The following is a 13,244-nucleotide window of genomic DNA, read 5'->3' as shown; positions in this document are numbered from 1 at the left end:
CCTGTCGATCAGCACCCCCAGGTCCTTTTCCGCCTGGCTGCTCTCCAACCACTCTGTCCCCAGTCTGTAGCACTACAGGGGGTTGTTGTGGCCAAAGTGCAGGACCCGGCACTTGGCCTTGTTGAACTTCATTCCATTGGAGTCAGCCCATCTCTCCAGTCTATCCAGATCCCTCTGCAGAGCCCTCCTGCCTTCCAGCAGGTCGACACTCTCTGTCAACTTGGTGTCATCTGCAAATTTGCTGATGATGGACTCAATCCCCTCATCTAAATCATCGATAAAGATGTTAAAAGACACTTATCCCTTCAGAATTTGCTAGTTTGTTTAGATTATTGAGATATTTCTATCAAAAGACCAGCTTGATTTTAATTTCTTCTAGGTATTGATAATTCAGTAAGAGTCCAGTGGTTCTCTTAATTTTTAGCTGTGTTTGCACCTATTATCCCTAGAAAAAGAAATTGTGTACAAACATTCAGTGTAGCAAAATAAAGAGTATTATTGCTTTTTGTATCTCAAAAATAGAATATTCTCCGGAACAACATCCAACAAACTAATTGCTGGCTTTTATGTGATACTGAAAAGCAGCAGAAACAAACTTCTTAACACCAATTCGTAGATGTTAAAAAGGGTATTCTTCTTTATTCAGCATACTAGGTATTCAGAGGATAGTTCCTCTAATCAAACATGACAAATGACAGATGGACAGGACTTTTTATTACACATTATTTACATATTCATTAGATAGCCTTGCTTACTAATACATATTCATTAGTTTGCTTTACATAGTTACTCCCCTATGGACGTCCTTGTTTGGTCCTTCTGGGTCTTCTTCATCGTCTTGACCTCAGCTCTTGAGCAGGTACAGCATCATGGTGCTTTGCCACCAAAAACTGTCACGTTTATTCTTTATTTTATTTTGTTTGGGTACACAGAGCTTAGTTTACATCCTCTGTGCTTGAGTATATCCGTTATCTAATCCCTGAGGACTTCTCTAAGATGATATTGTTCCTTATTTGGGCATTCTGGGATACTATGAGTAAAGTTCCTATTTCTCCTATCAACACCAAATTTTTAAAATGCCATTTTGTATACTCTAGAAAAAAATATAAGAACAACAGTACATAATTTGTAACCACAGGTTCACTACACTTCTCTATCAGCAAGACTATCTCTGTTTCTCAGTAGGCCTATTAAAAATCATGGTATTTCACATGCATGTAGATGCTGCTCATCGTGTACAAATACAGCAGGATCTAGCCCTGTGTGTTCACTGGCAAGCTGCCTTTCCAGCTCTTCCTACCCAATTTATTCCCCTTCCCCTCACACACAAAAATTAGAACTTTCCATTTCATTTTTACCTGATGCTCTTGTACATCTGGTGTAATTTGTCATAAAGAACCATATTGTTGTGAAATCTCATTGTAGAAATTTTGAAACCAAACTCCAGTGTTTGACACTGTGAACTTTCATAGCAAGGAAATATGGTCATGAGCTCCACATAATCACAGTGCTTGGGTTTATCTGACACTGAAACAAGCCAGCAGTCAGAGAAAATCTACCAATATTCTTACTGCTTAGAAAGATTATTGTACTGGCAAATTGCTGCCAATTACCTTATTCTTGAGTTTCATTATAGGATTATCAGAACAATGAATGAATAAAAGCCAGTTAAATTAAAACCAAACCAGTCAGAATATATATTGATGACTGGCTGCCACCTCCTGACATTATTTATCAAACATGATTTGCTCTGTCATATTTGATGTAAATAATCAGGAATATAGAAACACCAGTTGTCAGCGTAAAAATTATTGACACCTCTGTAATATATGTAGACTACTAATTATAACTTCTTTCAACTCAGTTTAATTATGATGGGCTCTGTGGTACTAGCCACACTAGTAAGCAGCGCAGTATAGTAGAAGTAAATCTGGGTAGTGAAACAATGACGCTGAGGACATGATGTCCACACTCTCTGCACTCAAGTGTTTTTACTTTGGGCTGGATTTGGTGCCCATTAGTGGGTGAAGTATACCATGTGCATGCATGAAGCACATCTTCCAGTTCAGCTTCAAGTTTGTACCTTCCCCAACCTGTCATCAATATGAAGAAGTGAGTGTTCATTTTGTGTCTCCTAGGTAAATTTTCAGAGATTCTATATTGCACAGTGCACTTTAAACAGAAGCTGATGAAGTTCTGAGGTATCTGCAAATGTTCCCTTCACCCATTTGGAAAAGAAGAATACCGTTCACTTACTACATATATATATATATATATATATATATATATATATATACATTTACACTGCATGTAAACCTACAGTGGCCAAATTAAAAGTCAATAACATAAACCAAATAATTTCCCACTCCTTTTTCTGGAAGAAGTCCTAAGGTATTTTCAAACAATAATTCACCTAAAGCCAGACACATGAAAAAGTAAGCACTCAAAGGCATGCATTACCAACCTTTATATACTTGGCCCCTATTTTGAAACTCCAATATTGAGTTCACCACTAAGACATTTATGAATGGATAAAAGCAACAAAGACACTCTGAATTGTGAGGTACAGTACTCATCCAAATTTTAGTTCCTACACAAAGGTATACTGATGTATGTTACATAATGACTGACTTAGTAGAACATATAAGCACAGTATTATTAGGGATCAGAATATAAGTCCTCTATCGGCAGCCAAGAAATTAGGTTGCAGGGTTTTATTCCTTCCTGTTCTTTTTTTTTTCTTTTTTTCTTTCTGGCTTAGTAAACCTTTTTCATGCTTTGGCACTAAATATACTATGACAATTAAAAAGAAAGAAGAGAGAGAAAGCAGAGGAAGTAATTGAACTGACAGTAAAATATATGTAACATCACAGCCCTTAATACTGTGGTCCTGTGGTGCAAATTTGTTCAACAGCTTTTTGACATATTAGCTTTATTTATGGCTATGTTGAATCAATTAGTGTCAATTGCATTCTGACTTTATGCCAAACCATATATAAAACTGCCATAAAAGCACAAAATGCTTATAAGTTTCCTTCTGTATGCTATAGTTAATTTCACAGAAATTCAATCGTGTTTGTACTAGATTCAGATCAGATTTGCACTGCTGGGCATTCTGATGCTGTACAGATTCATTTCTAATGATCATGGAACCTTGGCCTCGGATATGATTCCAGAATACTATAACCACCAAATAAAGGAATTTCTTCTTGTAAATTCAAGAACATGAACCTGTGCTGTGACTTCTGTGAACTCTGTTGGTTTGCAGTAAGATCCTAAATAAAAAGCCTCCAGACAAAACTGGAAAGACATTACAAAAGAAATGCCATCTGGGTTACTTTCAAAACTTTAGATGAGTAATCTAAAGATAATCAGGGCCTCAAAATATAAAAATTATATCCTGTAGGTGTATGTCAACACTATCACTGGTCTTAGCTCAGATGAATAAGTTTATAGTCATATAGTTCCATGGAAAGTACAAAAATAGTGTATAATCTATCTTCAGCTTCTGAAAGTGATGTGATAAAATACTTTTGCATGACTTCAAAAAAGAAGGATAAATGCATATATAAACACTATTTCAGTACATACACAAAAATATTACATTTATTATAAAATGTTATTAATTAACATTAATAACATTTAATGTTATTAACATTAACAGATGTTTTAATATTAAAAAATAAAGGTAATATGAAAACATTGGTAACATATCAATAACTTTTTTAGTGTTACCTAAATCTGAAGTTATTTAAGCTCATAAACATAGTTGATGTGTTTAACACATATCAACTGTTCATATGTTTGAACTACCAAAGAGTAATTAAAAGTAATGTTACTTAAGTTTATGTTCTTGGATTTCTAAATGCATATAAATGCATATAAATGTCAACAAATACTCATTCTGCAGTTGCTGCATCTTAAACATCCATAACATAATCTATTTAATTAAATCAATGCAATTCAAAATAAGAGTTCTTAGCATTTTCATTCTGTCTTGGAACCATTTATGTGCTATTGAAACCTACAGTTGCAGGGAAAAAATGTACTGGAAAATTGACCAATTACAAAAATCTCTACCTAATTAGAATGATAGAAAAATCTATAGAAAGAAAAGTGTCTGTATAATGTGGCTATAGTGAGGTATCAGAAACTTGCATGAACTTTCAAAGAGCCTACAATGACAAATAAGCATGGCCTGTATGCACTGGGACAAAATTAGCTCCAAAGCTCTCTCTTGGATCTGTAAATTTTTAGGAAGGACTGAGATATTTTCAGGTCTTGAGAATTGAGTATTTTACATTCTAACAGAGATCATCTTAAAGAGAATGTAAACATGGAAAATATTATAGTAGAGATATGAAGACATTATCAATAACAGGTCTTTTGAGCCTAAAATGAAAACCAACTCTTTTCTGTCATTTTCTTCTGTAATAGATATATTACAAAATGTTCTAAGGCCTTTCCCCACCAATTTCAAACCAGGTTCTTTGTGTCCGTGTGTCTTATTCAAAAATTTTTTGTCCTTTTTTTCATCTACAACATCCACATATACAAATAAAAATTACAAATTTAAGAAGCAAATTAAACACATGTAGACAGGTAGTAGAAGACAGTTTTTATGTGACTATTTTTTGAAAGAAAATACTTTTCATATTTTATTGAAAGAAAATACTTCTAATTAATAACACTACTTGAAAGAGATGGGTGTGCAAATATACATAGATAAGAAGCAGGGATTAAAGGTGAAATTCCATGTGAGTTTAAGAACTCTTAATTCAAGTGTCTACAGAGAAATATCTTCAGGATCTCCATGTCTAAGCCTCCTTTATAATCAGTGGGGAAATGACTGATACAGCCAATGACTGATACAGTACTTAAAAACAATCTGTAGGTTACCTGTTAGAAGAGACTTGTCTTACCTTTTTTGTGAGAGAAAGGAGAAAGGAAAGGAGAAGAAATACACACTTTTTTTGTTGTTGTTGTGTTATTTAGTGCAAGATACCTTGTCTTAACACATACCAATAGCTTCAGTGATTGCAGATACATTCACTTCCTCACAGTCTTTTCTAGAATACTCACTCTTAGAGGAATGAAGTCACCACAAATGTAAAGGGTGGATTGAAACATGGAAAAAGCACTCTATAAGCTTATAAAAACCAGTATGATTCAGATAGAGCTGAAAGTTAAAAGTATCCCATCATCTGCCACTGTGTTGATTCTTTCACACACTGACAGGTGAACAACATGCACACAGAACCTGTTTTTCTGGCTAGTGGTATTGTGCCTAGAACTTCTGAAAATCAAGTTCTGAATACATTGTGGTGAAAAACTTAGATAATAAGAAACACATAAGTCTTGTCTACGATACATCATCCTGTCTCAAGTAACCTTCCTCATCTAGAAACTTAATGGAAGCAGAAGAAGAGAAATAAATAAGTTTATAACATTAATTTCTAACTATCTTTCTTCCAAATAGTCCCTAATTCTTCATCCTTAATTCTGCTCATATATCATGTACACGTAGTTTTGAAAGGGTGATTTTAATATGTATAAACTTTTGAAGGAATAATCTTTATTTTATTCTAAAATAACTTACTGTTCTAAATAATTAGAAACATATTTTGGATGACCGAAAGAATCTGTTTCCTATTTATTCCTAATCTTCAGTTATAAAAAATTACTAGGTTCAAGGACACCAAGTTTAATCTGTTGAAATGTAAATAATTCCCTAATATAATGACAAGAGAGGAGAAAAAGTCACATACTTACATCTAAGCTGTTAAAAGGAAAAAATCAGTCAGAAGAAAGTTAAGATCAAACTTTGATCTCGGGGCACCTGCAAATTATTTGAACTGTCTAATTATATATTATATTATATTATATATTAATATATGCTACATATTACACTATTATATACAATATGATTATATATTATATGTGATTATAATTTTGTATTAGAAGCATGGAACAGAATAATATATTCACATTTGTGTAGTTTAGATTTTATAATTAGATTGTTCTAGTTTATACTTTCATAAATTAAACAACAAATCAACAATGAGGCACCTAGAATATCTTACATTTGAATTGCAGCAAGAAGCAGCTTGCAAGAAGGATTAGCCCATCATCTTAGGTGTCTAAGTGCTGATATCTACCTGACTTAAGGAACTGCTTATTAATCTCTCCTTCCCAAAAGAGAGGGTTGAGCCAATAATCCTAAAAAGGAAATAATAAATTTCATTCAACAAGAAGTAAATGTAGGCAAGAAGGCCAGGGGTAAAGAACAATAAGACACTGGTAGTTCTGTTCAAGTGTTCTAAGCTTTCAGATAGGAATTTTTGCTCATGGGAAAATTCTGGTAGTTACAGCAGTGGGAAGAAATCTACAGTAAGTTTACTGTCTGCTCATCTAAGACTTGGAAAAGAGGAAAGTATTCACTGCAAACTAACAGGAGTCTTTTTGTGAAAAACACAGGAAATAGTCAAAGTTTTGGAACAAATCCCAGCTAAAATTCATTAAATCCATTTGCACATACACATAATGGCAAAGTCTATAATGGTTTCATAGAAATTGATTCTTTTTAAAATATGAGAGAAAAAGTTTAGGTTGAGGTGGAAAAGTAAGTAAAGAATTTCTGTCTTTCGAGACAGAACTTGCATTGATAAATTCATTGATAAATTCAAGGAAACTGTTCCCACTAAGGTCTCAATAGTGCTTCAAATATGATAATTTCTTTAATATTGAAGTAATATAATCTTTAGGCCATCACTTCTGAGATTATGAATCTGCTTGCAGATTTCAATCACATGCTATAGGTACGGTGTATACATCAGCAGGTGAGAAACAAATATGCTTAAGAAGCCTACCTGAATTGGCATCACTGAAAAATCTTACTTTCATATTCTAAAGTTAGAACTTCAATATAAATGTAAAACAACATATGCATATGGACAACCATGGTAAACTCTGCTAGCCTCTCTCTTTCTCACCTGCAAACATGACTGCATCTTAAGCTTCATAGCAAGAGATTTTAAAAAGTAGACCTTTTCTTGATAACAGATGTGAATTACAACACTGGGAAAACCCAATTGTTTTAAGTAGATGAGAATCTCTGAACCATACACAGAAAAGTCAGGAGACCTTTGACAGGCTAGAACTGGTAATTTGCAGAACCAAATCAAAATAAACTTTAACAAATTACCTTTTCCACATGTGTGATATCTCTTATCCAACCGATACGACACCTCATATCCAACCTCTTTTTTTTCTTAATTGAAAATAAGAAATAGTTAACATCTTTCTTCTTTCTAATCCCATGCCCAGAGGGATAATTCAGTAATTTAAGGATGATAAATTATGTAAGTTTTGGAAACTAAATGTTTTTCTTTTGAAAATTTCAGAGTGACTTTTTTTTTTTTAAAGTTATTCATCTTGTGTATGTATATTTAATTCAAACATTTTTAACTCAAACAGAATCCTGTATTTCACTCCAAGTATTCTTTGGAGAATGCAATTTAATAACCATGGACTATTCAGCCTGCACTCCTACCACAGAACATCAATTTACCAGCATTTTCATTTACAAACCATGGGATAATATCATCTTTCAAATAGAGGTTCATGCAATGCTTATATTCACCAAATAATATGGTTTTCATTGTTTCTGTCTTAGAGAAAAAAAATTATTTGGCACTTACTCTGTTTATTAAATTCAGCAGTTTCATAGATGTCTTTAAATTAAAAGTGAAAATCAAGTTTAAATATAAAGTCTTATAAGACCAATTTTATGCTCATGAAAGATTTTGAGGATTTTGGGGAAGGGGGGAATTATATATATGTTGAATATATTGAAAGCTGAAGGCAATTTACTTCTGTGTGGCAGGAAAGAGGTAAGAGACTATATGATCATGTTATTAATCAGGATATCATCATTCTTGTGAACAAGTGAACTGAATTAATATTTCTAATAAATACCTTTCTTTTGGCATTAATGAAATTTTTGTTTCTTAATTTTGAAACTTTGATTTTCTTTTAGAATAGTTTTTTCTACACATGCAATACAACTTACACTAATTTGAGATTAGTTACATAATGATACTGCTCTTAAAGGACCTATGAATAGGTCACGCATGCATAGGTTAAGACATGATAATTTAATTTTTTTTTGCTTTTGTTTATTTTTATTTAGTTTCATCTTACATTTTTATTGCAGTGTGTATAGGTTCTATTTGGAACAGATCTTATATACAGACTAGTTACAGAAAGGAAACTGCAAGAGCTTCTTTTCATTACTGGATTGTTCTGCTCAACTGACATTATACAGCCTGAGGCAAAGCAACCATATTCCTGAATTTGAGTCTGATTATGTGCTAGAGTAATTGTCTGAGTTTGCAGTTTCAGAACATTGTTTTCACTGACATTCTAACATTTTCAATTACCGTAGAATAGGAAATGAACTAAATTAAACTTCAGTTCATGGTTCTCTTAAATTACTTGCCAGTTTTAAACCATTTATGTAAACTTAGATTATGCTAATTCAGATTCACTTTCCATGCACTTTCACTATCCCTTGAAAGAGTTAGGGTTAAAGAATGATAATAATACAGAACTTAAAGTGAAAATTAGAACTAAATCTTTAGCAATAATAGAATGCCAAACCACTGCATCATGTCTGAGAAATGTATTAAAAAATTTCTTTTCTTAAACTGAAGAGTAGATCTTAAGGCCAATGAAAAGAATATTTTAAAGCTACTAACTATGCTTTCTAAATATAGAAATGCAAATTAAAATATTAAAACCTACATTTAAAAAAGTCCATCTATACACAATCCTAAATCTGCAGAAGTTCTTGGAATGGAACACAGTTCACGGGCCTGAACTACTCTAGAAGTAATAATAGCCATGCAGAAGTCTGTTTTCAGTGAAAGAAATGGTCATGGATTCAAAATACGAGGAAGTTACTATTAAGTTATGATTTGTACCTACATAACATGCACTCTCAAAAAAGACAAATCCTTAGTGAGATTTTTTTTCCAGCTCTCATTTCCATCTTAGCACAGAAATGCAGAAGAATATCTAATTTCACATCACAAGGAAATGTAGGATAAAATAAAAGACAAGTGTTGTGGAACTAACATGGAATTTAATTTTTAATCTATAGCAGTAAATCAGAGACGGGTCAGTGAAAGGCCTTCAGAAAGCTAAATCTAGCTGCAGAGCATACTACAAATTTCTAAATGATTTTCAGCCTTTATAAACTCTGTAACTGGTTCTGCATGTTTCTGAAACACAGACGATTCTATTGTGAGGTAGAACATAGTACTAAGTGGTCCGGTGCATGTTCCTGCAGATAATGTCTGTCAGTATTTCTGGATGGACCCTTCCACTGACTCCTTACAATGTTTTTTAAGGTTTATTCTGCAGATAAGTGAAGCTTTTGCTTCTATTATTTACTGCACAGGACTGAGGGACCATGAAATTGCCATAGAGTGCTAGATTAGCTGCTCCTAAAAAAAGTAGATGTTTGTATAAGGTCCAAAAGCAACTTCATGCTCAGACAGGCAACTGCCAGTGCAAGAGACCTTGTAAAAACCTGCAGGTCTGAAGAGAGCACAGAGAGCAATTCTACACAGTCGTAGAATTCCTTACACATCATAACACCACGATACGTGGGTAGATGGCATCATGAATATAGTCGCCTATCATCAGGCACCATGAGAAGAAATGAGTTTCGAGATTTCAAGCTGATACTGTGAAGGGAAGAGTGTTTTCTTCTCCAATATTTGGGAACTGAGAAAATTGTGAAATATAGTATAGAGCTGAGTGATCTGTGCATCCATATATATATCATACAGTAGACAGCGTTAGGCAGTATTCAAAAAAACGTACACAGTACTCAAAAAACATATACGAAACATTTGTATATGAGATGTGCAGAGATTATTTTAGTGCAGAAAAGTACTAAGAAAAGTGAGACTACTGAGTTCAAGGAATGAGGATTAAACAGAAGCAAGGAAGCACTTGTGACACAAGTCAGAGTAAGTTCAGTTCTCTGCATGATAAGTGTTAAAATTTCTCTTGTGTCAGGACTCTGATAGGGGAGTGGTTAGAGACAGCAGGGAGACTACCTGTTTGTTATTCAGAAGCAGAACTGCATTTCTTCTTATTTAAAAGTTGCAGTCTGTTACTTCTACCAGGCAGCTGTGTTTTGCTTTTTCTGCCTGTCAGTGTGTGGCATCAATAAGATTTTGTTTTTATCTAAATGTCATTTTAACATTAAATGTTAGTGACATGACAGCACAAAGCACTGTTGTCTTTATACCAGAATGGCCAAATCTTCTAAATGAGCAATGAACAGGAAAAGTAGGTCCAGCTGTGGGAATTCCTATATCTACATCTTCTCCACAAACTAGAAGTGTCTCAAGGAGAAAAGTTCTAATCAGACAGAGGAAAAAAGATCCCCCAAATTATAAAACTGCAATTATGAAAGAATAACTGACATTTTCTCAATGAAGAAAACCAACTTACTACATGAATCAGTTGCGGCTACAACATGCATAAACATAAATTTTTACATGCAGATCTCTACTAATGTCCTCTATTCTTAGGGAATTAAAGCCATCTTAAAAGTTCTTTTTGTTTCCTTGAATTTTACAAACAATTTCCATAATGGTTAAAAACTAAAAAAAATGTTGGAGACCCAGGCAAAGAAAAACTTTGCTATTTTTGCCAATTCTGTGTGAGAGGAGCAAGAAATAACATTAGGGAAAACTTATACAATTTTGGTTTCATTCTTAAGACTAAAATAATCCACTTTCTTATACTTAAAGACTTTCCTATGTAATTGAAACAACATTTATGATGGAATAGTCTATTGACACCTGAGATCATTCTCAAGTAAAAAAATTTAGTCCCATGAAACTGCTGTCATCATTTCCTCAGCACTGAAATATAAACATTCACAGTTCCCTGTGACAACAGTGTAGAGGTACTATAAGTGAACAGACACTTTCCATTATTCTTCCTAGCACATGATAAGGAAGTGGTTTTATACAAGCTTGTTTTACAAAAAGTAGAAAAGTTTTCTTCTTTGTTCCTCTTGTCTTTCTTCTCCTCTGGTAGAGTCAAATTCATCTATTGCTCATATTACAGTTTCATTGACTCTTATTCATACTTACCCCACCAATCTCAGGTTAAAATATTCTTCATTTTTCTGAAGCAGTTTCCTTAAATAAAATCATTATAATTTTATTCTTTAATCAAAATTTTTCTTAGTTTCTCAAAAGAGTTAAGATGAGAAAGAGTACAGATGTTTTATGATCCTTTCTAGTAACTCTATCTATTGGGTTAAACCCATTTCCTTGAAACAATCTTGTAGTCGTAGATCATCAGATGTCATTTAGAACTTGAATCCTTTATAGATTTCCTTTTAATATCTGCTTATATTCTGATGTCTACAATTTATACAAACATCTCGGATTCTAAGTTTATAGAATTTGGTTTTATTATGTCAGTAATGAGATTATGAACAGAGATCAAAGTTTTTTTATCCTCATTTCTGTTCTCATGAATCATTAGCTTTTTCTTCTGCTGTATTTTTAAATTTAGCATTATCTTAAGAATTCACAATATCAAAAAAGTTGGAAAGGTAGTTGCACAGAAATGAAATCGTAAACACAACAGTCTTTTTAATAACCCATTGCAGTGTAACTTCTTAATTTCAATAGCATTAATAGGAAGAAAAGTACTACAAAGACCAACAATTAAGGGCAGCAATTGATGATGCCCTGTGGGTAGCAAAAAGCCAGCAACCAGACAGGAAGTAACTCAAACTAATTTACCACTATATTTATTAGATCATCACTTCTCCTATCTCTCTCTAACAGTCTTATGTTATTCATTGTTCAATTTCATTCACTCATATATATTTCTCATTTCCTTCAGTGAGACAATATTTTAGCACCCTTTTAATTTTTTCTTTGTTTTAGTGATTTTAAAGTATCTGCAATTATATTTCAATCTGAAAATTGAATAAACAAACTGAAGAGTAATCTTTCTGGGAAGTTAATTCCAGTTGTAAACTACAACCTTTTTAATCCAAAAATATAATTATCACTTTATGTTTGATGTATTTACCAAATACAAAATGGACACAATTGTTTAGTAGCTGAATTGGAACTGCACCAGAAACTCCAAACCCATCAAATAATGAGTATAAATTTCTGGTATATCTAATTGTTAAGATATTACCAGATTAGACTCTTTCAGAAAAAGTGAGTTGGCACTGCAACCAGTTTTCAGAACATTGCAAATTATAAAGAAAATTTTAAAAAATTATAAAAGCTGAAAAGTCCCACACTGAAGGGTTTGGAAATAACAGTTACAGTTGATAGAAATCACCTAGTGAGATGGTCACTATCTCAAAATTTATTATATTGAATTTGGCTCCTGAAAATACTGTAAAATGTAAGGAATTAGACTGTATTTACAAATGGGGATGCCTTATGTGAGAGAAAGTAAGAAGAAAAGTCATTATAGATAAGCTTTTCAACATGAACAGCTGCAAATTGATCATATATGATAAAATAAATGAGATACTTGGCAACAAAAAAAAGAAAAGTAAAATGTTATGAAGACATAGGAAACTGAATTTTGCTTCTCTACACAGTATTAAGATCACCATTAAAAGACTATGTCAAATTCTATCTACACTACACAATGTGAAAATACTTGGAAGAATAGAAAACAGATTCAAAACCAGTCAGAAAAAAAAGCCTTAAGACACAAATTATAATATCTTGCCTTACACAGAAAAATATGGCACAAGAGAGCAAATATTATTAGAATTGCAAAGTAAGTGCAATAAAATCAAGCTATTGGATGTAGAAATTTGGCAAAATTCCATCTTTAAATAATATGACGTTTCTCAACAGTAGATGGAACTGATCAGTGAAGCAGGATTTGAAAGGAACTGATTCAAGACCCTTGAAACCAGAACCCTTAAAATAAGATTATTTTTTAAACAGGTGTTTGGTTCCTTTTTTTTCAAAGGAAAAATTCTATGGTTTCTCTAGGCAAAGCAGAGTAGATTTCCCTAGCGGTTCTTTTGTGGTTCTGTAACAAAAAAACTCTAAGGGTGCAATGATAAAATTTGAGATTTACCACACACAGCAGAAAGACAGGAGGGGAAGTGAATGATTTCTACTTATTCCACAGCATGCTCCAGTCCAAAGGGAAACGAG

At 33.0% G+C, this 13,244-nt stretch overlaps 1 protein-coding gene across 5 annotated transcripts in view; it reads right to left on the bottom strand.

Moving 5' to 3' along the window:
• The window catches only part of CSMD1 (CUB and Sushi multiple domains 1), a 1,093,278-nt gene that overhangs the window by 196,402 nt on the left and 883,632 nt on the right, over window positions 1–13,244 (bottom strand). The gene's annotated exons all lie outside the window — the stretch shown is intronic.

The sequence above is a fragment of the Corapipo altera genome, unplaced genomic scaffold (assembly GCF_003945725.1).
Source record: "Corapipo altera isolate COAL_440 unplaced genomic scaffold, ASM394572v1 46, whole genome shotgun sequence".
NCBI classification, from domain to species: domain Eukaryota; kingdom Metazoa; phylum Chordata; class Aves; order Passeriformes; family Pipridae; genus Corapipo; species Corapipo altera.
The sequence above is the reverse complement of the archived record's forward strand: the minus strand, read 5'-3'. Positions and strand labels throughout refer to the sequence as shown.